Source organism: Sceloporus occidentalis, unplaced genomic scaffold, assembly GCF_023333645.1.
Source record: "Sceloporus occidentalis isolate IW3139 unplaced genomic scaffold, rSceOcc1.0.p SCAF_261, whole genome shotgun sequence".
NCBI lineage: Eukaryota > Metazoa > Chordata > Lepidosauria > Squamata > Phrynosomatidae > Sceloporus > Sceloporus occidentalis.
Window position 1 is genome coordinate 352,478 of NW_028317241.1, and position 25,713 is coordinate 378,190.

Sequence of the window (25,713 nt, forward strand, 5' to 3'; positions counted from 1 at the left end):
ATTTCAGGATTAAAAAACAACATCCAGCAGAATAATCAATGCAAATGATATTTATATACATATTGTAATTTTAGCTTCCATAATATAAAAAAAAAAAAAAAAAGGTATTTATGCCATCTGAAAAATGTTATGCATTCACAGAATGAAGAGTTTATTTAAGTAAACAAGATAACGTGTTATCTTAAAACTCTTCCCCTCCGCAACGTTATCTGTCAGAATCACTTCCGCTATCTTCCTGTTCAGCTCAGAGTTCCGGATCGGCATTGGACTCCCCGTCATCACTGTCCTTATCCCAGTCTTTCATGGACGCCCCCAACATGAAATCATCACGCAATATATTCCATTGGGAAGTATCTTCAGACTTCACTGAAACCTAGAGCGAAAAAGAAAACACTTTTTTAAAAAATATTTTTATACAAATAAAATTCAAATTAAAGGTGCTGTTCCACCTACACTGCTAAATATATAACAGTTTATTCACAAGTTTTGCTGTGACATAACCTGTGACACAAACTAGACACTGATAGGCTGTTAGACAATGAAAAATATTCAATTAGCTTCTTCTGTGGTCTTTTAAGCGATGAAGAACAGAACAAAATGACAGATGACCCCTGGTTTAAATTTCAGAATCCTTAAGCATGCAATTAGCGTTTTGTCTAAGTGGAACACCAGCTCTAATAAAGGGTCACGTTATTTTTGTCGTATATAAATTAGGAACACAATAAACACTGAGCAGGTCAAGTTTGTAAAAATCTTTGGCAGGGTACTCTGATGATATCATTTATTAACCCCCAGGTGCCGATTCATTAGAACACTCTTGGCATGTTGCTACAATGGAAATGTGGCTTCAATAAAAATATTTAAAAACAAAATTAATATATATGCAGTATTTTAGGAAAGGGTGAAGCTGATCTTTTTAGATCTGCTTGTCTGACTTGGGGTCTGGGTTAGTCTTACGCCGAGCAATGCGTCTTCTGCGAAGAAAATCTTTTGTGCTTAGGCAACCAATGTTTTCTTTTGGTAAAAGCATTTGAAAGAGTGTTTGTTATAAAGGAGTCAGCGGATGTGAGTCTATCAGCTGGCTGCAGGTGTGTTGACATACACCATAAGTGGAGCAACAGCACCACCATGTGGCCGTTTTAACGTATTGCAGTAGACGGTCACCTTTTATGTTGAGTTGGACATATTTTATATATATTTACAAAGACAAATGTGTTTGTGTATTTTATATATATATATATATATATATATATATTTATTTATTTAAATTTTTTTTTTCCTCTCTGTAGTGCAGTTTTCATACTGTTGACTATTTGAAGCAGCCACCAGCAGCAGGTAACAGATAACGGGAGTTATTTTAGTATTTGCACTTGAGTTCCGGTAAGACCCCTTGGAACTCAGTAGGAGAGAAAGAAAAAAAAAAAAAAAAAAAAAAAGGACACCACTAACATATTGTGTCCCTTTAATTAAAACCACTTGTCTGCAGATCACGAGAAGTTACGTTACAAACTTTAAATAGATCAAAATGGATCCGTATCTTAGTTTCTATGATGCCACACGAGTTCATTTGTAACAAAAAGCTGTCCATGGAATGTTCCTGTCGGGAGCTACACATTGTATTTCTTTGCAACGAAACAACTCTTCTGTGGTCGGGTATATATGTATATACATAGAAAGAAAAAAACAAACGTAATTCCGATGCCACGACAAAATAAGGAAATAATCCCCGGTAGACCAATAAGTCATAGAAAACTGTGGGCTTTAATACTGGTATGTGCAGGAGAGAGTAAACGCTTTAAATCGGAAAATATCTAGACACGGCTATTACTTTAAGTGTGCAGCAATTAAAATATAAGAAGCTCATTTTTTTTGATCAATAATTAAAAAACAAACAAAAAAAAAAGTTAATCACCCGCCCCCATGAAGACTTGCTTAAAATCTATTCTAGGGTTCAACAATTTTAGTGGTTAAAATGGATTAAGAATGTTTACAAATGTCAAGCACTTAGCGCTCGTCCCAAATAAGAGCCAAGTCTTCGTTGTCATTGTCCTGCTCACTAAACAAACACCTGCCAGATCCTAATCTCCGTTCGGCTTCGGCATTGTTCCACCGTCACCAGCTCTCCTGCAACGAGGTCATAGGTGACCCACGTTATGAAAAGCCATAGAACCGAGATTAACGATGGCTCTTCATCATTTTACAGAGGTCAGCAATCTCAAGCAGCTTTTAGTGTTTACTTGTTGCCACAACCTCCTACCCTAAAAAGAAGTTTAAACTTAAATTTAAAATACTTGTAGACCTTAACAGTACAAGTGTATGGCCTTTACCTAGATGTCCTACAAAAATTTAGGTTAGCATAGGTAAGGCGAGAGTAGAGATGACCAAAGGACGCAGAATATCAACTCGCTGCCGTTTTTTGTGCTCTATATAACTGGAATATTTAGATTTAAAATGTTCTACTTGATGTATCGGAGAGATGACCAATGAGCAAGAGGGAGTCTATGGAGAGAAAATAAACCTATCAACATCCGAGCCGTACAACAGATCTACATCAATGAGACAATGAAAATGAGGATCAAATAGAATGACAATGATTCCATCATACGAAGAGAGATTCGTTTGGAAGCATTCCCATCTCTGCGTGGAACTCCTGAAAGTTGCACAATTGCAAGTTAATGATGTTTTCTAAAGTTAAAAAGACAAAAAATACGTTATTGCCAGGAAATGGCAGAAATGCGAGCAGGGATATGGCCTGGGGGCAACAGAAATGAAACGATCCATGACACGCTGGAATATGGCCAATGTTGGCACCACGGGCAATGGAAGTATGTATGTGTATCAGTGTGCAATGATTTGGAACATATGTTTGCGAGTCCCTGTGTCTTAGATGGGGGGGGGGGGTTTGATTTCTTTTGGATGGTTTTGAGCAATTACATTGTCAACGCTGTGAGATACCACTCATAAAAATAACAGCGCAGGGGACTTACTGCCCGCTTTATTCATGGATCGCGACACCGCCAATTAATCCTAAAGACCAAACAGATACGTCTATACAGATATTTGCCAGGTCTGTACGCTTAAAACAGACCACACAACAAAACGAAGCTCGCATCATGTTTGTTTAGCTGTGTCAAAAAGGGAGGTAAAGGGGATATTACTTACGGGTTACACGTACAGGTACCGTTTAAACAAGCGAGATCATTAACGCAATCCTATCTATTCAGCCATCAATTCACGCAGATCCTTTGTTTACGTGGAATGTCAAGGATCTTCACACACCAACAGCCAACAATGCTACCACTTGGAGTTATTGAAGCTTTGGTTAAAAAGAGCCCAGACCACCCACCACCTGCTTTTAAAGACCACCCCCCCATTAGTCCTCCCTCTTCAGTTAATGATGGTGTTGTGTGAACGCTAGCAAAAGAATGCTTCAGTCCGGGCCCGGGAACAATGGCCAACTTGACGGTTACCGATATATTTCTAAACCTTTACGTTTAAGATTTTGAATACATGTTTGCTTTCGCCTTATTAAAAAGTATTGCATTTGAGTGTTAGCTTTGTTATTAAACACACCGGGGGGGGGGGGGGGGGGGAGTATTTCACGGAATGTATCTCTTGCTTGTTGTGAACTATTAGACTAAAAAAAAAAAAAAAAAAAGTGTTATTCCAGAAAAATTTTGTTCAATAATTAAAGAGAGAGAGAAGACCTGCCCCAGGAAGCGATCGGATGGTAAGCACTACTGTTCTAATGTTTGGGGTCACTTAGTAATGTCATCTTTTTGAAAGAAAAGCAGATTTTGTCCATTAAAATAACATAAAATGAGTCAGAAATCCAGTGCAGACGGGGTTAATGTTGTAAATGACTATTGTAGCTGAAAACGGCTGATTTTTAATGAAATCTCTTCATAGGTGTGCAGAGGCCCTTTATCACTCCCATCACTCCTGTGTTCCAATGGCCCTTTATCACTCCCATCACTCCTGTGTTTCAATGGCCCTTTATCGCTCCCATCACTCCTGTGTTTCAATGGCCCTTTATCACTCCCATCACTCCTGTGTTCCAATGGCCCTTTATCACTCCCATCACTCCTGTGTTCCAATGGCCCTTTATCACTCCCATCACTCCTGTGTTCCAATGGCCCTTTACTACTCCCATCACTCCTGTGTTCCAATGGCCCTTTATCACTCCCATCACTCCTGTGTTCCAATGGCCCTTTATCACTCCCATCACTCCTGTGTTCCAATGGCCCTTTATCACTCCCATCACTCCTGTGTTCCAATGGCCCTTTATCACTCCCATCACTCCTGTGTTCCAATGGCCCTTTATCACTCCCATCACTCCTGTGTTCCAATGGCCCTTTATCACTCCCATCACTCCTGTGTTCCAATGGCCCTTTATCACTCCCATCACTCCTGTGTTCCAATGGCCCTTTACTACTCCCATCACTCCTGTGTTCCAATGGCCCTTTACTACTCCCATCACTCCTGTGTTCCAACGGCCCTCTATCACTCCCATATCGGAATAGTATGTTTTTCTTACTTTGTGTTACCTTTGTGTTGAGGAAAGAATAAAGGGGTTAACGTGCTTAATTACCAGGTGGAAAAGAATTTAAAATATACAGCGGACTAAGCGCACAGGAGTGCATCCAAAAATATGACTTATGTGCCAATTGTGACGCAATCGTTCTATTATTGTAAGCTACGAGATAAGAGGGCGTTACTTGGAAAACCCGCTAGAACCGCGATGTCAGTCAAACCTCACTTATACTAGGAATTTATATTTTGTAAATGAAACAGGATTGAGGTGCTGGATTTACTCGCCACCTGGAGGGTATTTGAGAGAGGCTGATGTTGGACCCTACAGACACAGAAGGGAAGGGGTTATGTTGCACCTGTAGAAGAACGGAGGGTGACAGGTGATAAGGAACTGCCCCCCGTTACAGGGCTGCCAAATTAACCCCATTCTGCGTGCGCTTACAGCCCCCCTAGGAGGGAGAAGCGAGGCTCATGGGATTAGCACCAAGTTTTACTCAAAAGCAGCTGCTTGTTACAGAAGGGCTGGAGCATAACCAGTACTGGGTGAAAAATGAATCAATGTCACACATCAGAATCTTCAGCACTTCGGTCATAGCTGAACCATAATCCGAACAGAGACAGCCCAACTCTCCTGAGAGGGTGGCAGATATATGAACAGCCTCCCAGCAAGAGAGGTTAGGGCTAAAACATTGAGGGAATTTAAATGTGTGGGATTGGCACATGGCTCCTGAGTTTAAGCCGAGAAGGAAGGACCGATTAAAGTTTTTACATCAGAAATAGACAGTCATACTAGATGGGCCGAACGCTTCTATGCATTCTGTAATCTCGGGGGAGAGATGATTAAGGTGGGGGGTCCAGCAAAGTTCCAACAGTTACATTCACGGGAACTCAATTTACTTCGTCACCCTGAGGAACATTTGGGTCTAAAAGAGTTCATTGGGAATTAATGATTGACAATGTGTTGGATACACCCGTCCATATAAAAACCAAACACATGGAACATTCCCTATAATACATCACAGAACAGAGTATTCCCAGAAAAAGCGAGCGTGCATGGGCTTGGTAATAAGATAGAATTTCGGGTTATAGCCACTCGCTAGCTGTAAACGCAAAATGGGTTTTGGATAACCAACCAAAATAGTAAATCATTTGTGTTCCAGCAACGACTGTCGGCATCTCACATCGCAACACTACACAAGGTCTGGAGTTAAACACTCAAAAATATCAGCATCAGAAATGTTATATAAAATGTGTATAAAATATATATATTATAAAATCGCTCCGATAAATGAAAGTCTATGGAGGGACAGACTTCATTAGCATGGCCATAAAGTATCAGCTCAGTGTGGTGTTTGAGCCGGGAAAGTTACCCAAGACATCACATGACTGACAACAATGGCGGCCTCCAGTTTTGCAGCTAAAAGCATCTTACTGGAGCAAAACGAGATACAACCAAGTACCTGTCAATGCCGACCGATATTACAGTATACAGCATCGGGGGCTACGCTCGATAAGCAATTATCTTTCCCATGTGACTTCTACTATACAGTGTTCATACAAACAAGACTCTGTACTCCTTATGCATTTTGTGTTCTTAAGAGCTCCAGAGAAATACAAAGACATTTCCTATTTTGGGCAATTCTTATCTAGAACATGGTTGCTGCGTCCTAAATCCTCCGGACATCTTGTTCAGTAGACCACTAAGCATAAAACCAATAGCGCATTATTCGATTATAATTATTATAAGCCCATAATACTAAACACATGCCAAGACTAGAAATGGACCATTCAGTGCGGCTCCTCATGGTGTAAGGGTGCAGACGTATTAGCCATCTAAGTGCGTGTGATCAGCTGAAAGTGAAGACTTCTTAGTCCCACAGGATGAAGAACAAATGAAACACTTTTTACCCTAAAGGCTGGAATTAAGTAAAGTCCCCAGGAAAAGAAAAAGACCCCCAAAAAAGGGAAAAAAATAATATCCAGTAGGTTGAACAAGGATAAAGCAGTACCTTGATAAACAGTTCCTGAGATATGAAAGACTAGGTCGTGGGCTTCGTTCCAAAATATAATTAATTCCATCTGGGCATGCAAAGCCTTCTACATTTCATTTGGGAAGAGGCTGGGGGAGTATATAAAGAATATATTCATCACAGTGAAAGGTGTAGGCTATAAAATATATATAATATATATATTTATATAAAATTTAGGATATCAGCTGAATGGTCCTGACCGTGTCCACAAACATGGGATCTAGGATGTGTACGATATGACAATAGATAATGAGTTGTGCCATAAAGCGACGTTCTTTAATGGCACGTTTGGGTAGATCCCAGGCCTTTTAGATTAATGTTATTCTGCTCGTTAGTAGTACCTGTCATCGGAAAGCTCTTCTACTTATTGCTTAGCTGTAAGGTGGAGGAACTTTACAGAAAGAGTGCAGGAAGAGAAAAAAGGCAGCAGAGGAGAGGATACGTTGTTTTGAAGATGAGCGGGGGTGGTCTGTCTCCTTTGAAGCTACGCCAGGCAGAGCCAAGTACGGCAGGGTTTCCTTTCACTTGTAATATTGAGTTTTTGTTGTTCTTTCACCTCATATGTAGGGCATTAGAGCCATCATTAGGAAATGGATGGAATGAAAAAAAAAAAATACTACTTTGTCACTTCCTCAAAGTTTTAGCATCCTGTATAAAGATTATGAAGGGCCAATGTTAACTCGATTCTCCTACAAGATAGGTAAAGGAGCTCATCATTTTAATTGGGCGACATGAAACATTTCAACGTATGGTTTACCGAACAAACCTCATGGAGCCCCGCGGAAAAGGATAATGTACACGGAGGAGGATTTTCAGTTTGGGGAGGGTTATCCATCTCTGGCCTCTTGAGTAAAAGAATTTGGTAATTTTATTTCACAAGATGCGGCAATCAAACTTCTCTGTTGGATCTCCGACAGCCCAGAAGAGCAAAGGAAAGTTTTACTAGTTAAGGGATGGACGCATATTCACAGCACAATAAGTGGAAGGACATGGAACATCCTTGGAACAAAAAACAGTAGAATGCATCTTAAATCAGTCAAGAAGGACAACCCGTGTTCTATGGACTTCTCTCCTATTACCCAAAGACTATCCTATAGACTTATCAACTCAAAAACACAGTATGTTATATCTTTATAACCTAGAACACAATGCGAATTCAACTGAAGACAGCCATCGATGAGACAAACCTATTAAGCTGTCCAGCTGTTGTGGTACTAACACTCGCATAACGATCTCAACAGAACAGTCCATCGCCTAACCCTTAGTCTAAAACAAGTAGTGAAAGAACATAAGATGACTTATGTATTAAGTAAACGCAAAAAAAAAAAAAAAATTGCCTTCAAAAAATGTTATCCAAACAAACCTTTTAATTTAACTTGGGTCCAAAGGTAGCATTTTTTCCCTTGGTGTGACAAAGAAAGTAGAGACCATAAAAGTGAGACGTTAATGAAACCAAAATAAAGAAGCTGCAAAGTTTTCCCATAGCCAACTTTGAGGTGGACAGCTTAAATTAAAAAGGCACGGTGTGAGTAAAGCGATAAAAAATAAATGCTCCTCCAGATCTAACAAAAAAGCAGAACGATAAGCCAGATTTTCAATGGGAGTTCTTTCCTGCCACTGATTGGGTGCATCCCAAGAATCCCCTATGGACGTACCGGTACGTCCTGCCCTTCTTCTCCCTGCCCCTACACCGGAGATCAGGCTGCCCCCCCCCCTTTCTGTTGCCCGATCTCACGTAACAGCTTCCGGCACGAAATCGTGCATTCCCTTCCGGGACACCTGAATTGATAAACTTGGAGGGGATTTTCCTAATTTCAGAGGGAAAAAAAAAAAAGGAGGTGTTTTCCCAATTTGTTACTAAAATTTCTCATCCTAAATTTTCAGCTAATCATCCAACTATGGTATCAAAAGAAAGCTCTCTCTCTCCTTGATAGGTACACTATTCACAGGAAAAGAGAATAATCGCTGAACCGACATACCGCAAAAATGGCAAAACTGCTCCGGGACATGAGGTACCAAAAACCCCTGGGACTGAAGGGGTTAAAATAATTTCATATGCATTGTTTGTTTATGGGGCTCCTTGGGACACTAAGGATCGGACAAAACATTTTCTCGCAGCAGGCGCAGCGGAAGAAAACGTAAAATTGCTGCATAGTGTTAATATTCTTCGGCTTTTTCTCACTTTCAGTTTTAGGTTTTTTTTTTGTTTTTTAAATACCATGGCTACCACGTGCGAGAGGATGTTTACACTCCAAATGATGTTAAATTTGGGAAAATAGGACATTTGTCAACAAAAAGCATTATAATCCTTAGCAACAACACAACTGTTTGCAGAAGGAAATGCTGCTGGAAATAACAACCAAAAATAGAATCCCCCAAAAAATGGAAAACTCTACATTCAAACGGAAAATAATGTTTTCTGTTACAAAGTAAAACAAATTCGGTTCGTATTGACGGCCCTCATTGGAAACAGTTTCTATGATGAGATTCCCAGAGATTCCTTTATTATATTAAGAGTGCTAGACATTTAATGCTTAAAGATAAATATTTCAATAACAGTAATTCAAGAGACCAAACATTTCTGGATGCTGTGACCCCCGGTATATGTTAAAATATGTAGCTTTAGTGAATTTGGGGTTGACCTAAAATTGTGGACCAGTTCTTCAAAGCGTGTGTGTATATAATATAATATATATATATATATATATATATATATATATATATATATATATATATATAATTATTTCTTCTTTTTTTTTTCTTAATTAAAAATTCTTGCATTTTTCTTTATTTGTAACTATGGTGAATCCGTTTAACCCCTTCAATCCCCTATAGACGTACCGGGACGATCCAAAAAACGCCCACAAAGAAACCCCTATGGACGTCCCGCCCTTCGTGCAGCGTCAGGGACACATCCCTGCCGCTGCAAGGGAGACCAGGCTGTCGTTTGACAGCTTGGACTCCCCCCTGGCAGCAGAAGCCGGCATCTCAGTTGCAAACGCGCGATCGGGCATTCCCTTCCGGGTTACGTCAGCAGTGTTACGTCAGAAGGTCGTCGGAGGACAGGTGCCCTCCGATGAGGCACAGAGACGCTGCGATCTCTATGCAGGTCTGTGAGGACCTGCATAGAGATCACAGTGTGATCGGTGCAGGGGGATCGCGGGGACGGGAGTGAGAAACCATCTCTCTCACTCCCCCTCCCGTCCTGAAAGAGAAAAGCAGAAAAAAAAAAAAAATTCATTTAAAAAATAATATTAAATAAATCATTAAAATAATAATAATATATATAATACAAAAAAAAATTATAATGTGAGCTGTGATGTCATTGTGACATCACTGGCATGTTCAGGAGGTCCCTAGGAGGACCTCTAACCATTTCTGTGTAAAAATAATATATAAAAATAAAAAAAATGTAAAAAATAAAATATATATAAAAAAAAAATATTAAAAAACCTTACATCCCATTGCCCTAGCATAACATCTAGCCAGTATAACCCTTCTGCCCCCGTTCACAACCCCCAAACCCGTTAAGCCGTAGGCATAAAAATTATACAAACTTGTACACCTAATAGTATGCTCCCTGGCGCTGGGAAAGTCTGGAAAATCTATATAAAATTAGGTATTTCTGAAATCAGGACACCTGAATTAATAAACTTGGAGGGGATTTTCCATCACTTTACCTAATTTGTGAGGATTCAGAGGGAAAATGTAAAAAAAAATTAGTTAAATTTTCTGATCTTCGCTAGTTTTTACTAAATTTCTCATTCTAAATTTTCAGCTAATCTTCCAAGTATGGTATCAAACGAAAGCTCTATCTCTCCTTGAAAAAACAATATATAGTTTACATGGGTTCACTATTCACAGGAAAAGAGAATCATCGCTAAACCGACATACCCCAAAAATGGCAAAATTGCTCTGGGCTTTGAGGTACCAAAAACCCCTGGGATTGAAGGGGTTAAAAGCCACCAAAAAACTGTCCACATGACAGTCCTATGCAGCACCCAATTGCTGGAGAATTCAACAGCCAAGGCACCCCCAAACCAGTGACCCCCAGCTCTTAATCCCATATCCGCGAAGGCCACACAAGAATTACACAGCTAGGACACCAATACAGATTTTAGTAAATTAAAAAGTTTTTTAACCCCTTAATGACAACTCAAAATGCATTGTTTTCAATGGGTTTAAGGACCGCCCATTGTCCTTAAGGGCTTAAAAAAAAACTAAAACATTTGCTTGATAGCAGAGCCTTAGATGTGTACCACCTAGTTAGGTCACGATATTCGCGATGGAAACAAACTGGCAAGTCATCAGATCTTATTTTTGTTTAAACCACATTAAACGGAACGGCCTCTCCAAAATCGCACAGTAGGCAAGGTATTTTTGCCCCCCCCCCCCCCCCTTAAATTGACTTGGCACCAAGCGGCCACACGAATGACCTAATGTTTCTAATAATGAATCCATTTACATATTCTCTGCGTCCCATTTGAACTCCCGTAAATCTGCGCCTAGGTTTGCCCCTGGAAAATGTGGTTTATATTCTGTAACATAAGAGATTTGGAAAAACCAATGCTCGCCTCTTCGTGCTGCAGGAACACTTAAGAGTAATGCCTTTGGTGTTTGAGTCGGCACTTTGATGTTCGTGACCGCGGGTGGAACAGCTCACTCGCTCCACATCTACCTCTATGAGGTTTTTGGAGAGGAGGTCAAGGGAGGTTGCTTCTGAGCGCTTTTTTTTTTGTATGCCAGCAAAAAAGTGCTTGATCCTATTACGGCATAAACATATTGTCATATGGTTTTTGTTTGTGCGTATTCAGAGCATGGTAAATCTCACTACACGCTTCAACGTTTCTTATTATATGGTAACAGTTATGCTTCCAATTAAAGGTTTAATATGATAAACTTGATTTAGATGTGTAATCAAAATCCGACAGGGAAACAGTTATATATATTACATTACTATATATATATATATATATATATATATATATATATATATATATATATATATATATATATATATACACATATATATATACACATATATATATATATATATATATACATACACATATATATATACGATGTCAAAAAATAGAGTATTGCAGAGTATGCGGTGATACCTTTTTTATTGGACTAACATAATATTAAAAAGACAAGCTTTCGACAGTTATCCTCCCTTCATCAGGTCTGAAGCAATACTAATCAACATGATAGAGGTTACAACTTAAAACAAGTGATGGTATAAGAGAAGGGGGGGGGTTGAGTGGGGTGTCGTAAATAATAGGTCTGGAGGTGAGAAATGCAGAGAGGTAGAGAGATAACCCAGGCACAGAACAAATAAACTTAGGGAACCAATAACCACAGTAAAACATCAAAGATAACAGCAATTAGACATTGGATGACTAGATGAAGTTCATATGAAGTTCTGGTAGTGTGTAAGGAAACCAGAATCCACATTAAGTCCCTCTTTTATGGTACACATTTTAACACCATAAAAGAGGGACTTAATGTGGATTCTGGTTTCCTTACACACTACCAGAACTTCATATGAACTTCATCTAGTCATCCAATGTCTAATTGCTGTTATCTTTGATGTTTTACTGTGGTTATTGGTTTCCCTAGGTTTATTTGTTCTGTGCCTGGGTTATCTCTCTACATTTCTCACCTCCAGACCTATTATTTACGACACCCCACTCAACCCCCCCCCCTTCTCTTATACCATCACTTGTTTTAAGTTGTAACCTCTATCATGTTGATTAGTATTGCTTCAGACCTGATGAAGGGAGGATAACTGTCGAAAGCTTGTCTTTTTAATATTATGTTAGTCCAATAAAAAAGGTATCACCGCATACTCTGCAATACTCTATTTTTTGACATCGTGTCTACTGGACTAATACGGCGTCACCCTTTTACATTATATATATATATATATATATATATATATATATATATATATATATATATATAGTATACACATACACACATCTATATTAGTTTTTTTGGTTTTGAAGGTACCTGTCAGCTAAAGATAACAGGTATGTGTAGAACAGGTAGATACAAAACTTAAAGAAATAAAGGGTTTAAATCTTTTATTGGCCCCATGTATATGGCATGTGGTTGGTCAAGTGGACCAGGAACAAAGCCTTTCTATAGCCTTTTGAGCCAACAGACAACTTTCTTCATTCCCTTCAGTCCCCTATGTAAAAAAAGGCAGCTTCTATTACAGATAGAAGACCAATGCTTGGGTATTGGGGTTGATGCATGGAGCAGGTAGCTGCTTGGTACCATAGCAACAGGTGGGAAAAAAAAAAAAATAAAAAAAAAAAAAAAAAGATGAGTCTCCATGCCAGCAGCTGATCTAATGTTGGATAGATTGGCCAGTATGCATGAAAAACTGTCAGGTACCTGCTAAAGAGGGGCATTTTAGGTAAAATATTTACTTTTTGCCACTTTAAAAAAAAAACTTAGCTTTGTGTACGATTTTTTTTTGTGCTTACAGTCCCCATGAATAGCTTAACTTGTACTAAAGGGGTAAAGAAAAGAGTATTTGGCAAACTGTGCCATATTAACCATACTGCTGCTCCGAAAAGAAACCCTAACAAAACCAGGCGGTTCTAAGGGTTGCCAATTAGCCGTACCTTTCTGGCCGCTCGCTTCTCGTTGCTATTATCCGCTTTACTTTCTTTTCCTCGGAGAACATCGATGAAGTCCTTCTTGGAGACGGAGGACATAAGCTTGCTACGCTTTCTTTCCGATCCTCCGACATCCTTTATTTTCTCGTTGATGTTACCCTGATGAGTTCGCACGGCGTTAAATAACTGGACAACGCCTCTGGGGGAGAGAGAAACCCACCGAGAAATAAAACGGAGAGTACAAAGCAGTAATCCCTTGACACTCTCACAAATTGATACTTGAGCATAAATATAAACCAGCTAAAATAATGTAAATTATGCCATATTTGCCATTAAACAAAGTAATTTCTTTAAAATAGCACCAAACTTTAAGGGTGAGCCAATACGGTATATTAGGGTACAATAAATTTGGGGTTTAAAAATTCAGAATTTACAAAAAAAAGCATTAAAAAGGCAATTGGACAATTTCTTTTTCACGGATCAATGTTCTAATCCTTTCTAGGTGTGGATGAGTCTACAATGCTACCAGAGTCCCGTAAAACAGGCCAGGGAGCTTCTCAAACCACGAAGACGTTGATGGAGGTTTCAAATCATATTTCCAAGAAAAGCACATTAAGCATTCTATTAATTTTTTCGTCACATTGAAACCTTTGCTTCAACTCCTACCTCGTATGGGACATAAATCATTTGGCTCCTTCTTGTCCGACCTGAAAAGGTCTCTTATTAGAAACAGACTATGGATCGCGCGCAATATGACTTTAAAGGGAAAACGTAAAAAAAAATAAAAATATATATGAATATATATATATTTTTACCTTGTGGCAATTCTCTGCAGATTTCTCTCCATTTCTTTGTCTTTGACCACATCTGGCTTCACTCTGCACATCATTTCCCATTGGCGTTTTTTATCAAGCTGCGCAAGAAATGTTACATGAGGGAACATAAAGTGTCGGAAAAGCGTGACATACGAGGATACAGTAAGCTTTAAAATACAGCAATAAATAATTTGGATCCTATTATCCGCCGCCTAAATACGATATGCTCTGAATGGCGGTCAAAGTAGCATAAATACACATTTTCAGGTATCCCCGACATGGCCATGGCAAACTCATCGACACTTTGCCCCCTTATGTAGGGGTTGAGGTCTATAAAACACATTTTAAAAGAAAATGTAATAAATAAAAAATAAAAAAAAAGATAAAATGATCCTGTAAGACTATGCAGATTACTTTCTTATGGCGGTTAACATTATTGGTGTAAAAGAAAAAATAATGAATCTTTAATGAATACACAAGCCTAAAAAAAGAAAAAACATAAAATAAAAAAAAAAGTCGAAATTTCTACTGCATTTTATTATAAAGTAGGGTGACCAAGTGATTTGAACAATTCATTATCCGGGTTTGCAGCAATAACAGCACATTTATTTCCTTAAATAAGGCATCCTCAACAAAAAACTGGACAGCTGTCCTCTTCACGAAGGTTAGGAATCTACGCCGATGAGTTGCAACCCTACCGAGCCCTTTCTGCAGCTTTACATATTAACTTATTCTCTGAGAATTCTTCGTCCCACCAGCAGCAGAACGTATGAAGTAATGTCCCCTCTCGCAGCTCTACAGCAAAATGTTTTCTTTTTAGGAAAAAATTACCTGCTTCATTAAAGAGCTTGTTTTTTAATAGTTTTCGGCTCATGGAAAGGTTATTATACAGCTGCGCGGCATAAAACCACTCTTTCATGGGCTCTACCTTTATAATGCTTGTTATGAATTTATGACCAAGTGTTGGCTTCTCATCAAAAAATTACTACATTCTCACTGTTGACTTCAAAATTACACACATTTGATTTTCAGCCTTAATGAAGACATTCTCCTCGTTTTTTTTTTTTTTAACACAGGGTCTATAAAGAAAACGAGGCCTGTGTAGCATTTACTGGTCAATTACCGGTTGGAATAAATCACTGGTAAATAAATGAAAAAATAAATGATCCCACCAGTTTTTATAGAACTTACTCTTTTCAACCAATTTTTTTTTTGTTTTTTTTTGTTTTTTAATACTGCCCAATGGTTTATCCATAGAACCTCCTCAATAAAGGTTCTTATGTTTGTGTACACCAGAGACGTAGCGTGTATGCATTGTGGGTGCAGTGGCAAAGCCTCGTACTTTAACGGCCAGTTTTTAGTTTATGTCAAAGTAATGAATTCTTTACGATAAATATCGCATCGCTGGCTTAGATGACTCCTTTGAAATTGTCCACCACCCCATGGTTTAAAAAAATAAGCCGCCGGCCAGCGTATAAGTCAGTATAACCCACCTGTTTCTTTTTTTCTAGCTTCTCTTGTTTTTCCTTTTCTTTCTCCTTCTCCAGGGCCTTGCTTTTGACCAGGATGGTACCCGACTTCTTAGCCAATATAGGCCTGTTGAGAATTTTGGCCATGGCGTCTGCCCAACCTTTGTTGGGATCCGCATCGGTCGTTTCATCTGCGTCCTTTGTATCCTCGACCTCATCGTTGGACTCCGCATTGTCGTTGTCAGAGAAGGAGTCTTCTTCGATATCGGAACTTCCTTCTGATATTCAGAAAGAAAAGGTGGAGGTTAATGAATGTATACACTCAGAAAGCAGAAGTCAAGAAAGTAACATTAATGAAAGGGATTAATGATGCAGCCATTTGGCTTCACCGATCCCTGGGAAAAAAGTATATTCAAGTCAATCATCCCTCCAGCACACTACCTGCTGACTCAGCAAGCACATGAGTTTAGACATAAAGGACAAGATAGCCCCAATTGTAACAGTGCCCCCCATAAGACACTATATTGTTGCATTGATTATATAGGCTGAAAACAAATGCACTAGCATACTAATTAAGATTACGTTGGATTGTAGCACAGCAACCCCTAAATGACCGTGTCAATTGGGCAATAAGATCCCCATTACAACTATGAATCAAAATCTCTTCTGATACATAAAGATAGACTAACTTTCTTCACAATTATGTTTCAGAATGTAATCTTTTGGCTGAATACATTAACTAGGAAACTATATACAGACTATTAAATATGGGAAGTCAACAAAACAGAAAAAAAAACACCTTAAGGGGGAAACCATTCTAAAACTGCTACAGATGTTTCCCTACAATCGCTTGATTAAATGAACTTCTTAGAGGAATCCGAATATACAATAATATGACTTTATACACTCAGTTTAATCTTACAAAAAAAAACAAAAAACACACACATTCTGATTACCACTAGATAGATTCTTTTTTCCCCCATAAAGTCCTGTAACAAAAAAACTAAAAGTTAAACCTTGGAGTGCTTAATTTCATTTAGGAGATGGTTAACTGACAGGGCAGCTTAATAGGAAAATAGAAGTTCCAGACTGCCATCTAGTGGCAGAATAAGGCATAGTTTGTAGGGTGCATGATAGATAGAGATATCTACCACCCTCTCTGTAAAGCAGAACTTCCTTACATTACATCTAAGCCTCACCTATGGCGATAAGATAACTTTTTATGGTTTGTTTGTATTGATGTTAAACAACGGCATTGGCTGGAACATTTCCTCAATCGATACTTTACACCAGCACTGACATTTAGTACTCCCAACACTGCGTCTATTAAAAGGTGTACGTACCACGAACAGTTAAAGGAAAAAACACTGTATAATAACGAAATGGAACAATGTAATAGGGGACGTAGGATATATCTAAGAGCCTGCATGTAATAATATGAACACCCACTTATTTAATCAAATACAGCTTTACAAAACTCTAACAATATGGATATCCTCACAAAACACAGATGGGACAAAAAAAACCTTTCCTGCGGAGAGGCAGAGGGAAACGGTTACCTGGCATTACAGATAGGGTTTTCAAATGCTGCGCATGTTCTGTTTTAATGCAGAACAGTTCTCTGCCTGGGTCCACTTTGCGCTCAGCCACCCTGCGTGTGAAGTACTAGGTGGTCCCAAGCATTAACCGAAAACGTTTTCGGCAGAGCTGACCGAATGCAGACACGCAAAAGAAACGGGCTTATCTTATTACACAGGCTTAAAGGGGTCGTTAAAGGGCCCAGACAGCCCCCCGTAAAGACTAATGCATATTATAGTACAGCAGCTGCCCTCCTCCACCTCTCCAAAAATTACGCTTACCGACTGGCTACTTGGCGCAGCTCATCAACGGCAGGAAAGCGCTCCTGTTGCAATGAGACTGCTTTCCGCACATGCGCATTAACCCCCATAGGCCCCATCTGCGGAACCCGCTAGGCCACATCTAGAATTGACTGGTGGTAAGTACATCACACGCAAGGAGATGTGCTCGGCAGAGGTAAATGCGTACGGGAGGACCCTGCAGAACCCCCTTATACATTTGCAAGCGGGACGCCAAGGAAATATAAAAAGGACCACTCAGCTTTCATGCATTAAAGCGCATATGATGGCTACGGTGTCCCTTTAACAAATAGTCCCATTTAAATAGCTCTTTAATTCAATATTCCAAATAATATCGCTAACTATCTTAGCAAGTAGTAGATGTATGTATTAACCCATTAACTGCAGTTATTTATCGTTTTCTATAGCACCATCATACTCCGCAGCGCTGTACAACCTCTCATAACTTAACACTCATACTTGAAGAAGCCATAAATAAATAGAAGAGAATTATAAGGACAAAAGCACAAAAATGTACAGAACTCCATGTGGGCATCGCAAATGACCAAAGCACGACTCCTTGGCTTTAGGAGGTCCGGTTAAAGGGACAGCTAGGGGGACTGTATGGGACTGTTGGCAGCTATGCACCATGTTATATATCTTACACACACTCGCACTGAGACTTTTAAGGCTGCCTCACACCGCAAACACTCCAACGCTCACATCAGTGTAAGAGGCAGGGTCACATCTGGGTACCAAAGAGGAAGGCACTATGGCCACTGTGCCCTGTTATAACACACACCATGTGCTACACAAAAAGACAACACAACAAACATTTCAAACCACCAGAAATTTAATTTATAAACAGTTTTCTGATTTTACTGAACACGATGTGACTTTTATGACTATAAATAATTACCATATCCTAATAATCAAACAGTCCGAGCCCCTAGAAGAGAGGGACGCAAGGTGAGGAAAAAGGGTGCACAGGTTTTGGGTTTCAAGGCGCGACTGCCCCTCCCGAAAAGGTATGCACAATAAAATCAGATTAAAATCACATTCCAGCCTTTACACCGAAGTTGTCACGTGACATTTACACAGGGGCCGGCTGGACACATACACAGCAGAAAGCCGAGACCCAACAGCGTAAAGCAGCTTAAAAAATTCACTGCAAACCGCCCAGACTCCCATCCTTCCAGCCGTGAGACAGGCTGCTAAACCAGCGAGCACACCACACGTCTTACCCGCAGATTCAAACTGCTCGGCGGCTGAAACCACTTCCATAGCTCCCACAGCGGTAACACGTGCGTGCAACTACTTCCGGGTTGGGCGGCACACTGAACTACTTCCGCACCGGATAGGTCGTGAGCCGTTAGCAGCCAATAAAGCTGACTGACTTTTCGGCGATCGCCATCTTGTGGTTGGCACGTTGTCTGGAAGTGGCATAATTTTTATTCATAGCCGCCAAATTCCCTGAAGTGGGACATGGTTTTGGTCTCCTGTGCAATTTTCCTGTAATTTAATCCCATTTGTGTTTTAAACAGCCATGTTACGTTTACTAAATAGGCACATCATAAAATTACTGGCTATGTACCTATTTCCAAAGGACTGTAACTGGCCATAAAAAGTTTTCTTGTTGTTATTATTACATATATTCAGGTGTCTGACAAAAACACAACTGACAGACTTACGACAAACCGATACATTAGGTAAGGAGGGCCCCTCTCGCAAGCTTACAATTTTTTTATTATTGTATTTTCCAGGCTGTAATCCATGACATATGCTACATTTCACTTAATTACAGTCAAACTCCCCAATAAATTAGGGACGATCACAATATCCCCTGACCACCAAAAAATTAATGGACGTTTAGTCATAGTCCTGGAAATCCTGTGGCTGCCACTTGGCGTTGTTTGATTTTTAGTAAGTTACTAAAAAGCCAAGTTCTCCAAATAGTGATATTGAATATTTAGTCTTGGATCTAAAAAATATGTTGGCCCTTTTTGGCCATTTCGAAAACTTTGTTGGTATGGTAATGGTATTTTCTCTTAAATATTTTGTAATTATTAGCAGGCCTGCAATAGGTGCCTGCTATCAGATAACTGTCTTTTTTGTGTCAAATTATCACATTTGACTTATGTGCTCCATTAAAATATAAAATATATGATGGTATACAGCTTTTCCTCAAATGCTGCTTCACGTATATTCAATTCGCTCCCGCAAGGGTTCATACTTGCATCATAATTCTCTGGTTCCATAAAGAAAATTAGAATGTGCACTTAGGGGAAATTCTGAATACTGCTCTCTGCTTTGCAGCCATTGAGACGCTTCACATTTATCACTGCGGCACAAAGAGTTTGGTCTTTCCGACCTTCCATAAATATTTAAAATTCAAAGCATGATCATTTTCCAAAGTTTTAAGGTCCTTGAAGCTCTGACATCACCCACGCAACTGACGACTTGTTGCTTTTATTTGGCCATATATCTTCAGGATGACTAGCAACAAGTTTTGCAAATGCATCTCTTACAGGAACTTTAAAAACAGGAGACATCAATGAGACTAATTTGGTTGCCGTTGTTTCCATGAAGAAATAGATGCACCACCTCTTTCAAAAGTTAATCAATAGCTTCATTAACCCCTTAATGACAAAGCCCGTACATGTACATGCTCAAAATGCATTGTTTTCAATAGGTTTGGGGACCGCCCATTGTCCTTAAGGGGTTAAAACCACTAGAACTGTAAACTCCAACAGTAGAACCAGTTATTTCATTATTTGGTGTGTTTATCACCAGCAGAAAGGATCTATGCCTATCAAGCGTATCTGCTCAACCTTCCCAACCCAGTCCTTAAGAAGAGGTGCAATTGGTCTTTTTCCATTAGTTGCTATAAACAATGCAGTGACATTCATCAGGTGGGTCACGAGGTAAGCTATAAAGGAAGAAATTAATCTCTAAGTGAAATGCAACAGGTAGATTTCAGGAGTGAAGCTCTGTGAGTCACCTAGAAGGCTTATGACCTTATGAATCTTCTGTCAGTAGGAATGAAATTAGTACTAATACGACCATATTATTTATTGTTTTATATAGTGCCACCATAATCCGTAGTGCTGTATAATGGGTAAACAGGACATAACAAGTAGTATAAATATAACAATAAAAGTGAGTGTTTTTCTTTTATTTTTCATCATATTTTATTTTTTATGGGAAATTAGATGAAATGATCACAAAAAAATGGTATCTGAAGAAAGCCCTCAGAAAAAAATATGTGGATTCCCTAAATGGGAGAGGAGAAAATTACAGCTAAACACGAGCAGCGCAAAAGTGTTAAAACAGCCTTGGTCACAAGGGGTACAAAAAATAAAATCAGCATGGTCCTTAAGGGGTTAATTCTCTGTATCTAGCCTGTCTGGTTATAGCAACAGTAACACATCAGGCTTCAGATCGTTATTAATTTTTGAATTAAATTTCCCCTAAATAATGAGAAAGGAATATAGAAGATACACCAGACAAGCTTCTGTGCATCAACTTCAGGCCAGCTACGGTAAATAGTGTGATCTGATTTAGATCAGTGAATGCAAAAATGGTTAATCCCTTTCTGCATGCACAGATAGATAGACTTATGAAACCTGCTGTGATAGGCCGACGGGGCTCACCATGAGCCATCCTATAGGCAGTGTTAACAGCGGAAATACAGAAGACAAGTAGAGCTTGCTCAACCCTGAAGAAGAGACCTAGGTCATCTTCAAATCTTGTACCGTAAATCAACTCAGCCAATAAAAGTATCGCCTTGACTCCATTGTGGGTATCTTGTGCCAGAAGGGCTCCACTGCTTCATATTACCCTACATTCTTCATTCCTAACCTAGAGAGCGCAGAAGTTGCAAACACTCAATAGAAATCACTGCTCCATGTCACCGGACCCACATGGTAGCTCTCAAGTCAGGGAGGCAGGTTAATTCACCCTTGGAACCCGCATACAACTGGGCTCTCCTTACAGCAGTTCCTCACAGATGTTTGGTTGTATTACATCTTCAGTTTGATATTGGCCAATAGGGAGTAGTTATACGTAATGAGAAGAACGGTCTAGAGGTTCTTTGGCTATTGCTGTTTCAGCAAACATGGATTTAATGTAAAGATATGGTCCCTATAGGTTGCCTTTGTACAACAGCCCTACAATAATTCCATGTAGAATAATTCATAATTGAATTTTCAGATCAAAGTCTGGGGAAAAAAAAGAGAAAAACAAGCTCAGATAAATAGTTATCATCTGACAACCGCACAGAATGCGTGACCTGCAGTTTTATCAGAAGCCTTGTTCAGATTTCTTCTAATTGCGAAGTTCACGGGATTATTAAATGGCCAGAAGCTTCAGCCACTTGATAAGCAGCCAGTTAAATAATTGTCCTGTTTAACTTGTGATTGTTAACCTTTAAGGTCAACTAGTTTGAACATACGTTTAATGAAATCCCAGAGCCAGAATTTATGGCACTGCTGCTGAATGTTAAATTGGACAATTTACATAAGGAGGATATTAACCTTCTGAACACTAAGTAGCATTTTTAGTACTTAGCCGCTGGGGACAATAAGGGACTGTTCTATATATCTACGATTAGCTTGCCTGGAATTTCTCACAATGACCAATTGGCCCACGACGTTCAGTGGCATAATTAAATGAATGGACTTCGTCTAAGTAAATTATCAGCGCTGTGTACAGTCTATCATTACAACTCTAAAAGTTCTGCATAATTTCTTCTCACATTCACTAATTTGGCCATGTTGAGTGAATTAGGATTTTCTTCTCCATTGTAATACATGTATTACATTTCATATTTGATTTACTGCAAATGTGATTAAATGTGAAGCTTTTTTTTTTAAAGGTAATATTATTATACAATGCATGCTTTGAATTCCATCTTCGGGGTTCAGAAAAGTATAGCAGCCCATAATAGAGTTCTTTGCAAGATGTATTCATACCTGGTCCTTGGCAGCTGATTAAAGAGGATATAAGAAGAAACACTACTTGAAATAAGTAATAGTTTATTAACTAAACGATGTGTTGAGGTTAGGTGAACCATTTCATCTCATGAACTTCAGTTTACATTACGAGCCTCTAGAATTCTGGGGCCAAAACGTATCACTTAATATATACGTTGATCCACTCACCTTCCTTTTCTTCTTTGGCTATTCCAGGTAGCCCCTTACATGTTAGGGTCATCGTCAGGGAGTCTGGCCAGTACAGCCTCTGGGGAGGTCATGGTTCTGCTAAGGCCCCCAGATCTTACAGCAAGTAAGCTCAGTAACTATATATGAATGGGGAATGATACAGTAATCATTAAGTTTTGAGTTGAGCTCTCCATATTACCTATGCTGTATGCAGGGCCAAATTAGCCTCCTAATAATTAATACAACGCCATATTTATGGACTTACGAGACATTCCTTCGATGCACTAAAAGGAAGTGTTGCATTTGGCATCCAAGAGGTTAAGGTAGGTTATTTTATTAATACCGCAGATAGCCGAGATATGTATAGCAAATGTTCTCTTAGGGAGAGTTAAGTTACTGGTGCAGTACTGATATCTTTCTAAAACTCAAGATTAATGGTTATCAAGGATCATTTTGGGTCTCGACATGTGATTTTTACAATATTATCAAAATGGTGGCAAGAGAAACTAGTATTGCACTTTGGGATCTAGAGGAATAACACCCCCCTTAATCTTAGCCTTTGTCTGGATGGGTAACATTTAATTTCACTTTGTGCTACATTAAAAGTACTTAGCAGAGACGCAGTGATGGACCTCTCACTTGGGACCACTGAAAACAAACGACCTAGCTTTAGCTTTCAAATGAATGTCTAAATTTGTTACCCCTTAGGGTTTTAATTATCTTGAACTATCAAGACTGAATACATTGAAAATATGCCTTAGGTTGAAAGGGCCCTATAAAATGTGATTGAGCATTTCAGTAGAGTAACATTATGAATATTCCTCGTTCTTGTCGCAGTAAATGGAAACTGTACAGTTTGAACAGATTTTACTGTTCAAAGAGATTGTAGGTATAATGTCTGCCACCAAGGGAAGGGGATAAGAACAAATGAAACCAAGGATGGACTGGGGATTAAAATCATCCCTTACACTTTAAGGCCAGAGGGTGATGAATGGCTTATGTCATTCATGCAGCCTCTTGATACCCTCTTACATTTTGGAAGCATGGGATCTGTGGACCAGGGAGCAATAAAGACACATGGAAGACACCATTGGACTTTTTAGGTAGGTCAACAGATTAAATGAAGCCTAGGTGAAGAGTGTTTTTGATATAAAAAAAAACTTGTTTAAAAGTTAGGGATTAATGTGAGAAAATTCTGCTTTACAGAAAAGGTAGTAGATATCTGAAGTAGACCTCCAGTGGAAGTAGTACAGAAAAAGACAATAGAGGAAATTAGGAAAGCTTGGCTTGAACCAACAAGCTCTTCTCTGATGTTACTATCTAGGTATCTATATCTTTTTACTTTTCTACCTTCTCGATCCTACTCACCTTTTCAATCCAAGTATTCCCAGAAAATTGGGAGGAATAAAGCAGAAGAAAGGGCAATACGTGAATAGAATATTGGAAAGGGGCAGACCTGAACATCACTTCCTCACTGGGAGATCAAAGTTTTCAAAAGAGGTCTGAAAATCAACTGCCACAACAATTGTTAAAGAATTTCCTAGAGGGGTGGCCGCTTGACAGGAAGGGATCTTCATATAAGCTTTCTGCAAAGGTTCTTCCATTAAATAGTTAAAACATGATTGTGTAGCTGTTTCCATATGTAACATGTTGAAGAACTGATTTTGGTTCTGATGAAAAAAATGCCCCTCTTGACCTTTGCTCAACCATATGCCTGCATGTCCACCTATTTTTTTTTTCGAGTGTCTTATACTCTACATTGTCATAAAAACGTTGATTTATTGAATTCCGCAATCTTAATATTTTATGTCATAAGGGGCCCTTCCCTCTACCGGGCTTGACATGTATTTTAAGTTTTGCCTGGAGTCCCCTTTATATTAATTTTTGATGAATAGATGCGCCTCTTCTATAGCATAAACACAACAAGCATACTGTAAATGTGAGCGTCCCGGTTAAAGTAGTAACAATTTCTTAAACAAAACCTTACTATTCATTCAAAATGTACATTTGAATTGTATTCTTTTCAAACCTAACGGCTGGGATATTTGTAGCTTAAACATTTACTATAAGTGTATTCGAGTTTTTTTCAATAGTCCTTAGGTCATTGAAGTTCAGTACCAAACCCATCGAGAGCGAAAATGTTCTAATATGAAATATGTTCTCTATTTATGCCCAGGGTTCCTTTGTTAAAAGTGGTGGAAACAGTGCATAAAATTACAATTTTATTGTTACTTCTCATGTATCTTTGGAGCTCCCAGAACGGTTTTATATGCATTTTAAAATATATATTTTGAATAGATTGGATATAATCTATTCCGTCTCTTTGGTATGTCAATCACAGTGACGGCTGTAAGTTCTACTGTGACTGCCTTGGGCTATAGCAAGTGACAAAAACCTTCTCATTTTGTCATGCGTTAATGTAAAAATGCCCGAGACCCCACAGCTTATTCATCTTCATCTCGTTGACTAATGCTTTTCCCATGTTGTTACATGTTGGTAAATTAAAGAAGCCTTCCAGTCAGTTCTGTCAACAGTTTACGAAACATACCTCATTAGTGAATATGTGCTGTCGCTCGAGTGTAATTTAATCCTATTCAATTATCACTCAAGCTGTTGGAGTTAAGGTATTCAGCCCAATAAAAGAATTGTTCTATTTTTGTTTTTACAAAGCTGTTAAGATGTCTTTGATATGAGGAAAACACAATATACAGTGATTTCTTTTGTTTTGTTTTTTTGCGTACAGGCCTTCTTCAGGGGTCATACATTTTTTTTTCTTCACATCTTAAATGATGGGTTCATGTGAAACAGAAGCAACATATGCCAGTATAAGAACAAAGAATGGAACCTGAAACACAGAATTGACGTACGAGCCCAGTTTGAGGGAGCTTATTAGACGTAACTGTAACATTGGCCTCAGATAGCAATAAGAATGTCCCACCTTTTCCACCAGCAATTGCTCTAAGGCACCAGTGTTCTGACGCATCTCACCTGTCCCACGAGGCGGGGATCCGATCGGGCCTTGTGACTTGCAGCAATCATCCTCCCTCAATGACACTGTGCACCCGGAAAGCACCGCTCAGTGAGGGAACTCTAGGGCACAAGGAACATACATGAGGGAAGTGGAGATAGGGATATACTGTGTGTATATATGCATGTGTGCATATATATATATATGTGTATGCGTGTGTATATGTATGTGGAGGGGCAGGATAGAAA

The 25,713-nt window shown here is 39.1% G+C and overlaps 1 pseudogene; it reads right to left on the reverse strand.

Annotated features, from left to right (window-relative positions):
• Nucleotides 1-205: 205 nt before the first annotated feature.
• LOC149275863 (RRP15-like protein) lies at nt 206-17,436 on the reverse strand (annotated as a pseudogene).
• Between the last annotated feature and the right edge of the window lie 8,277 nt (nt 17,437-25,713).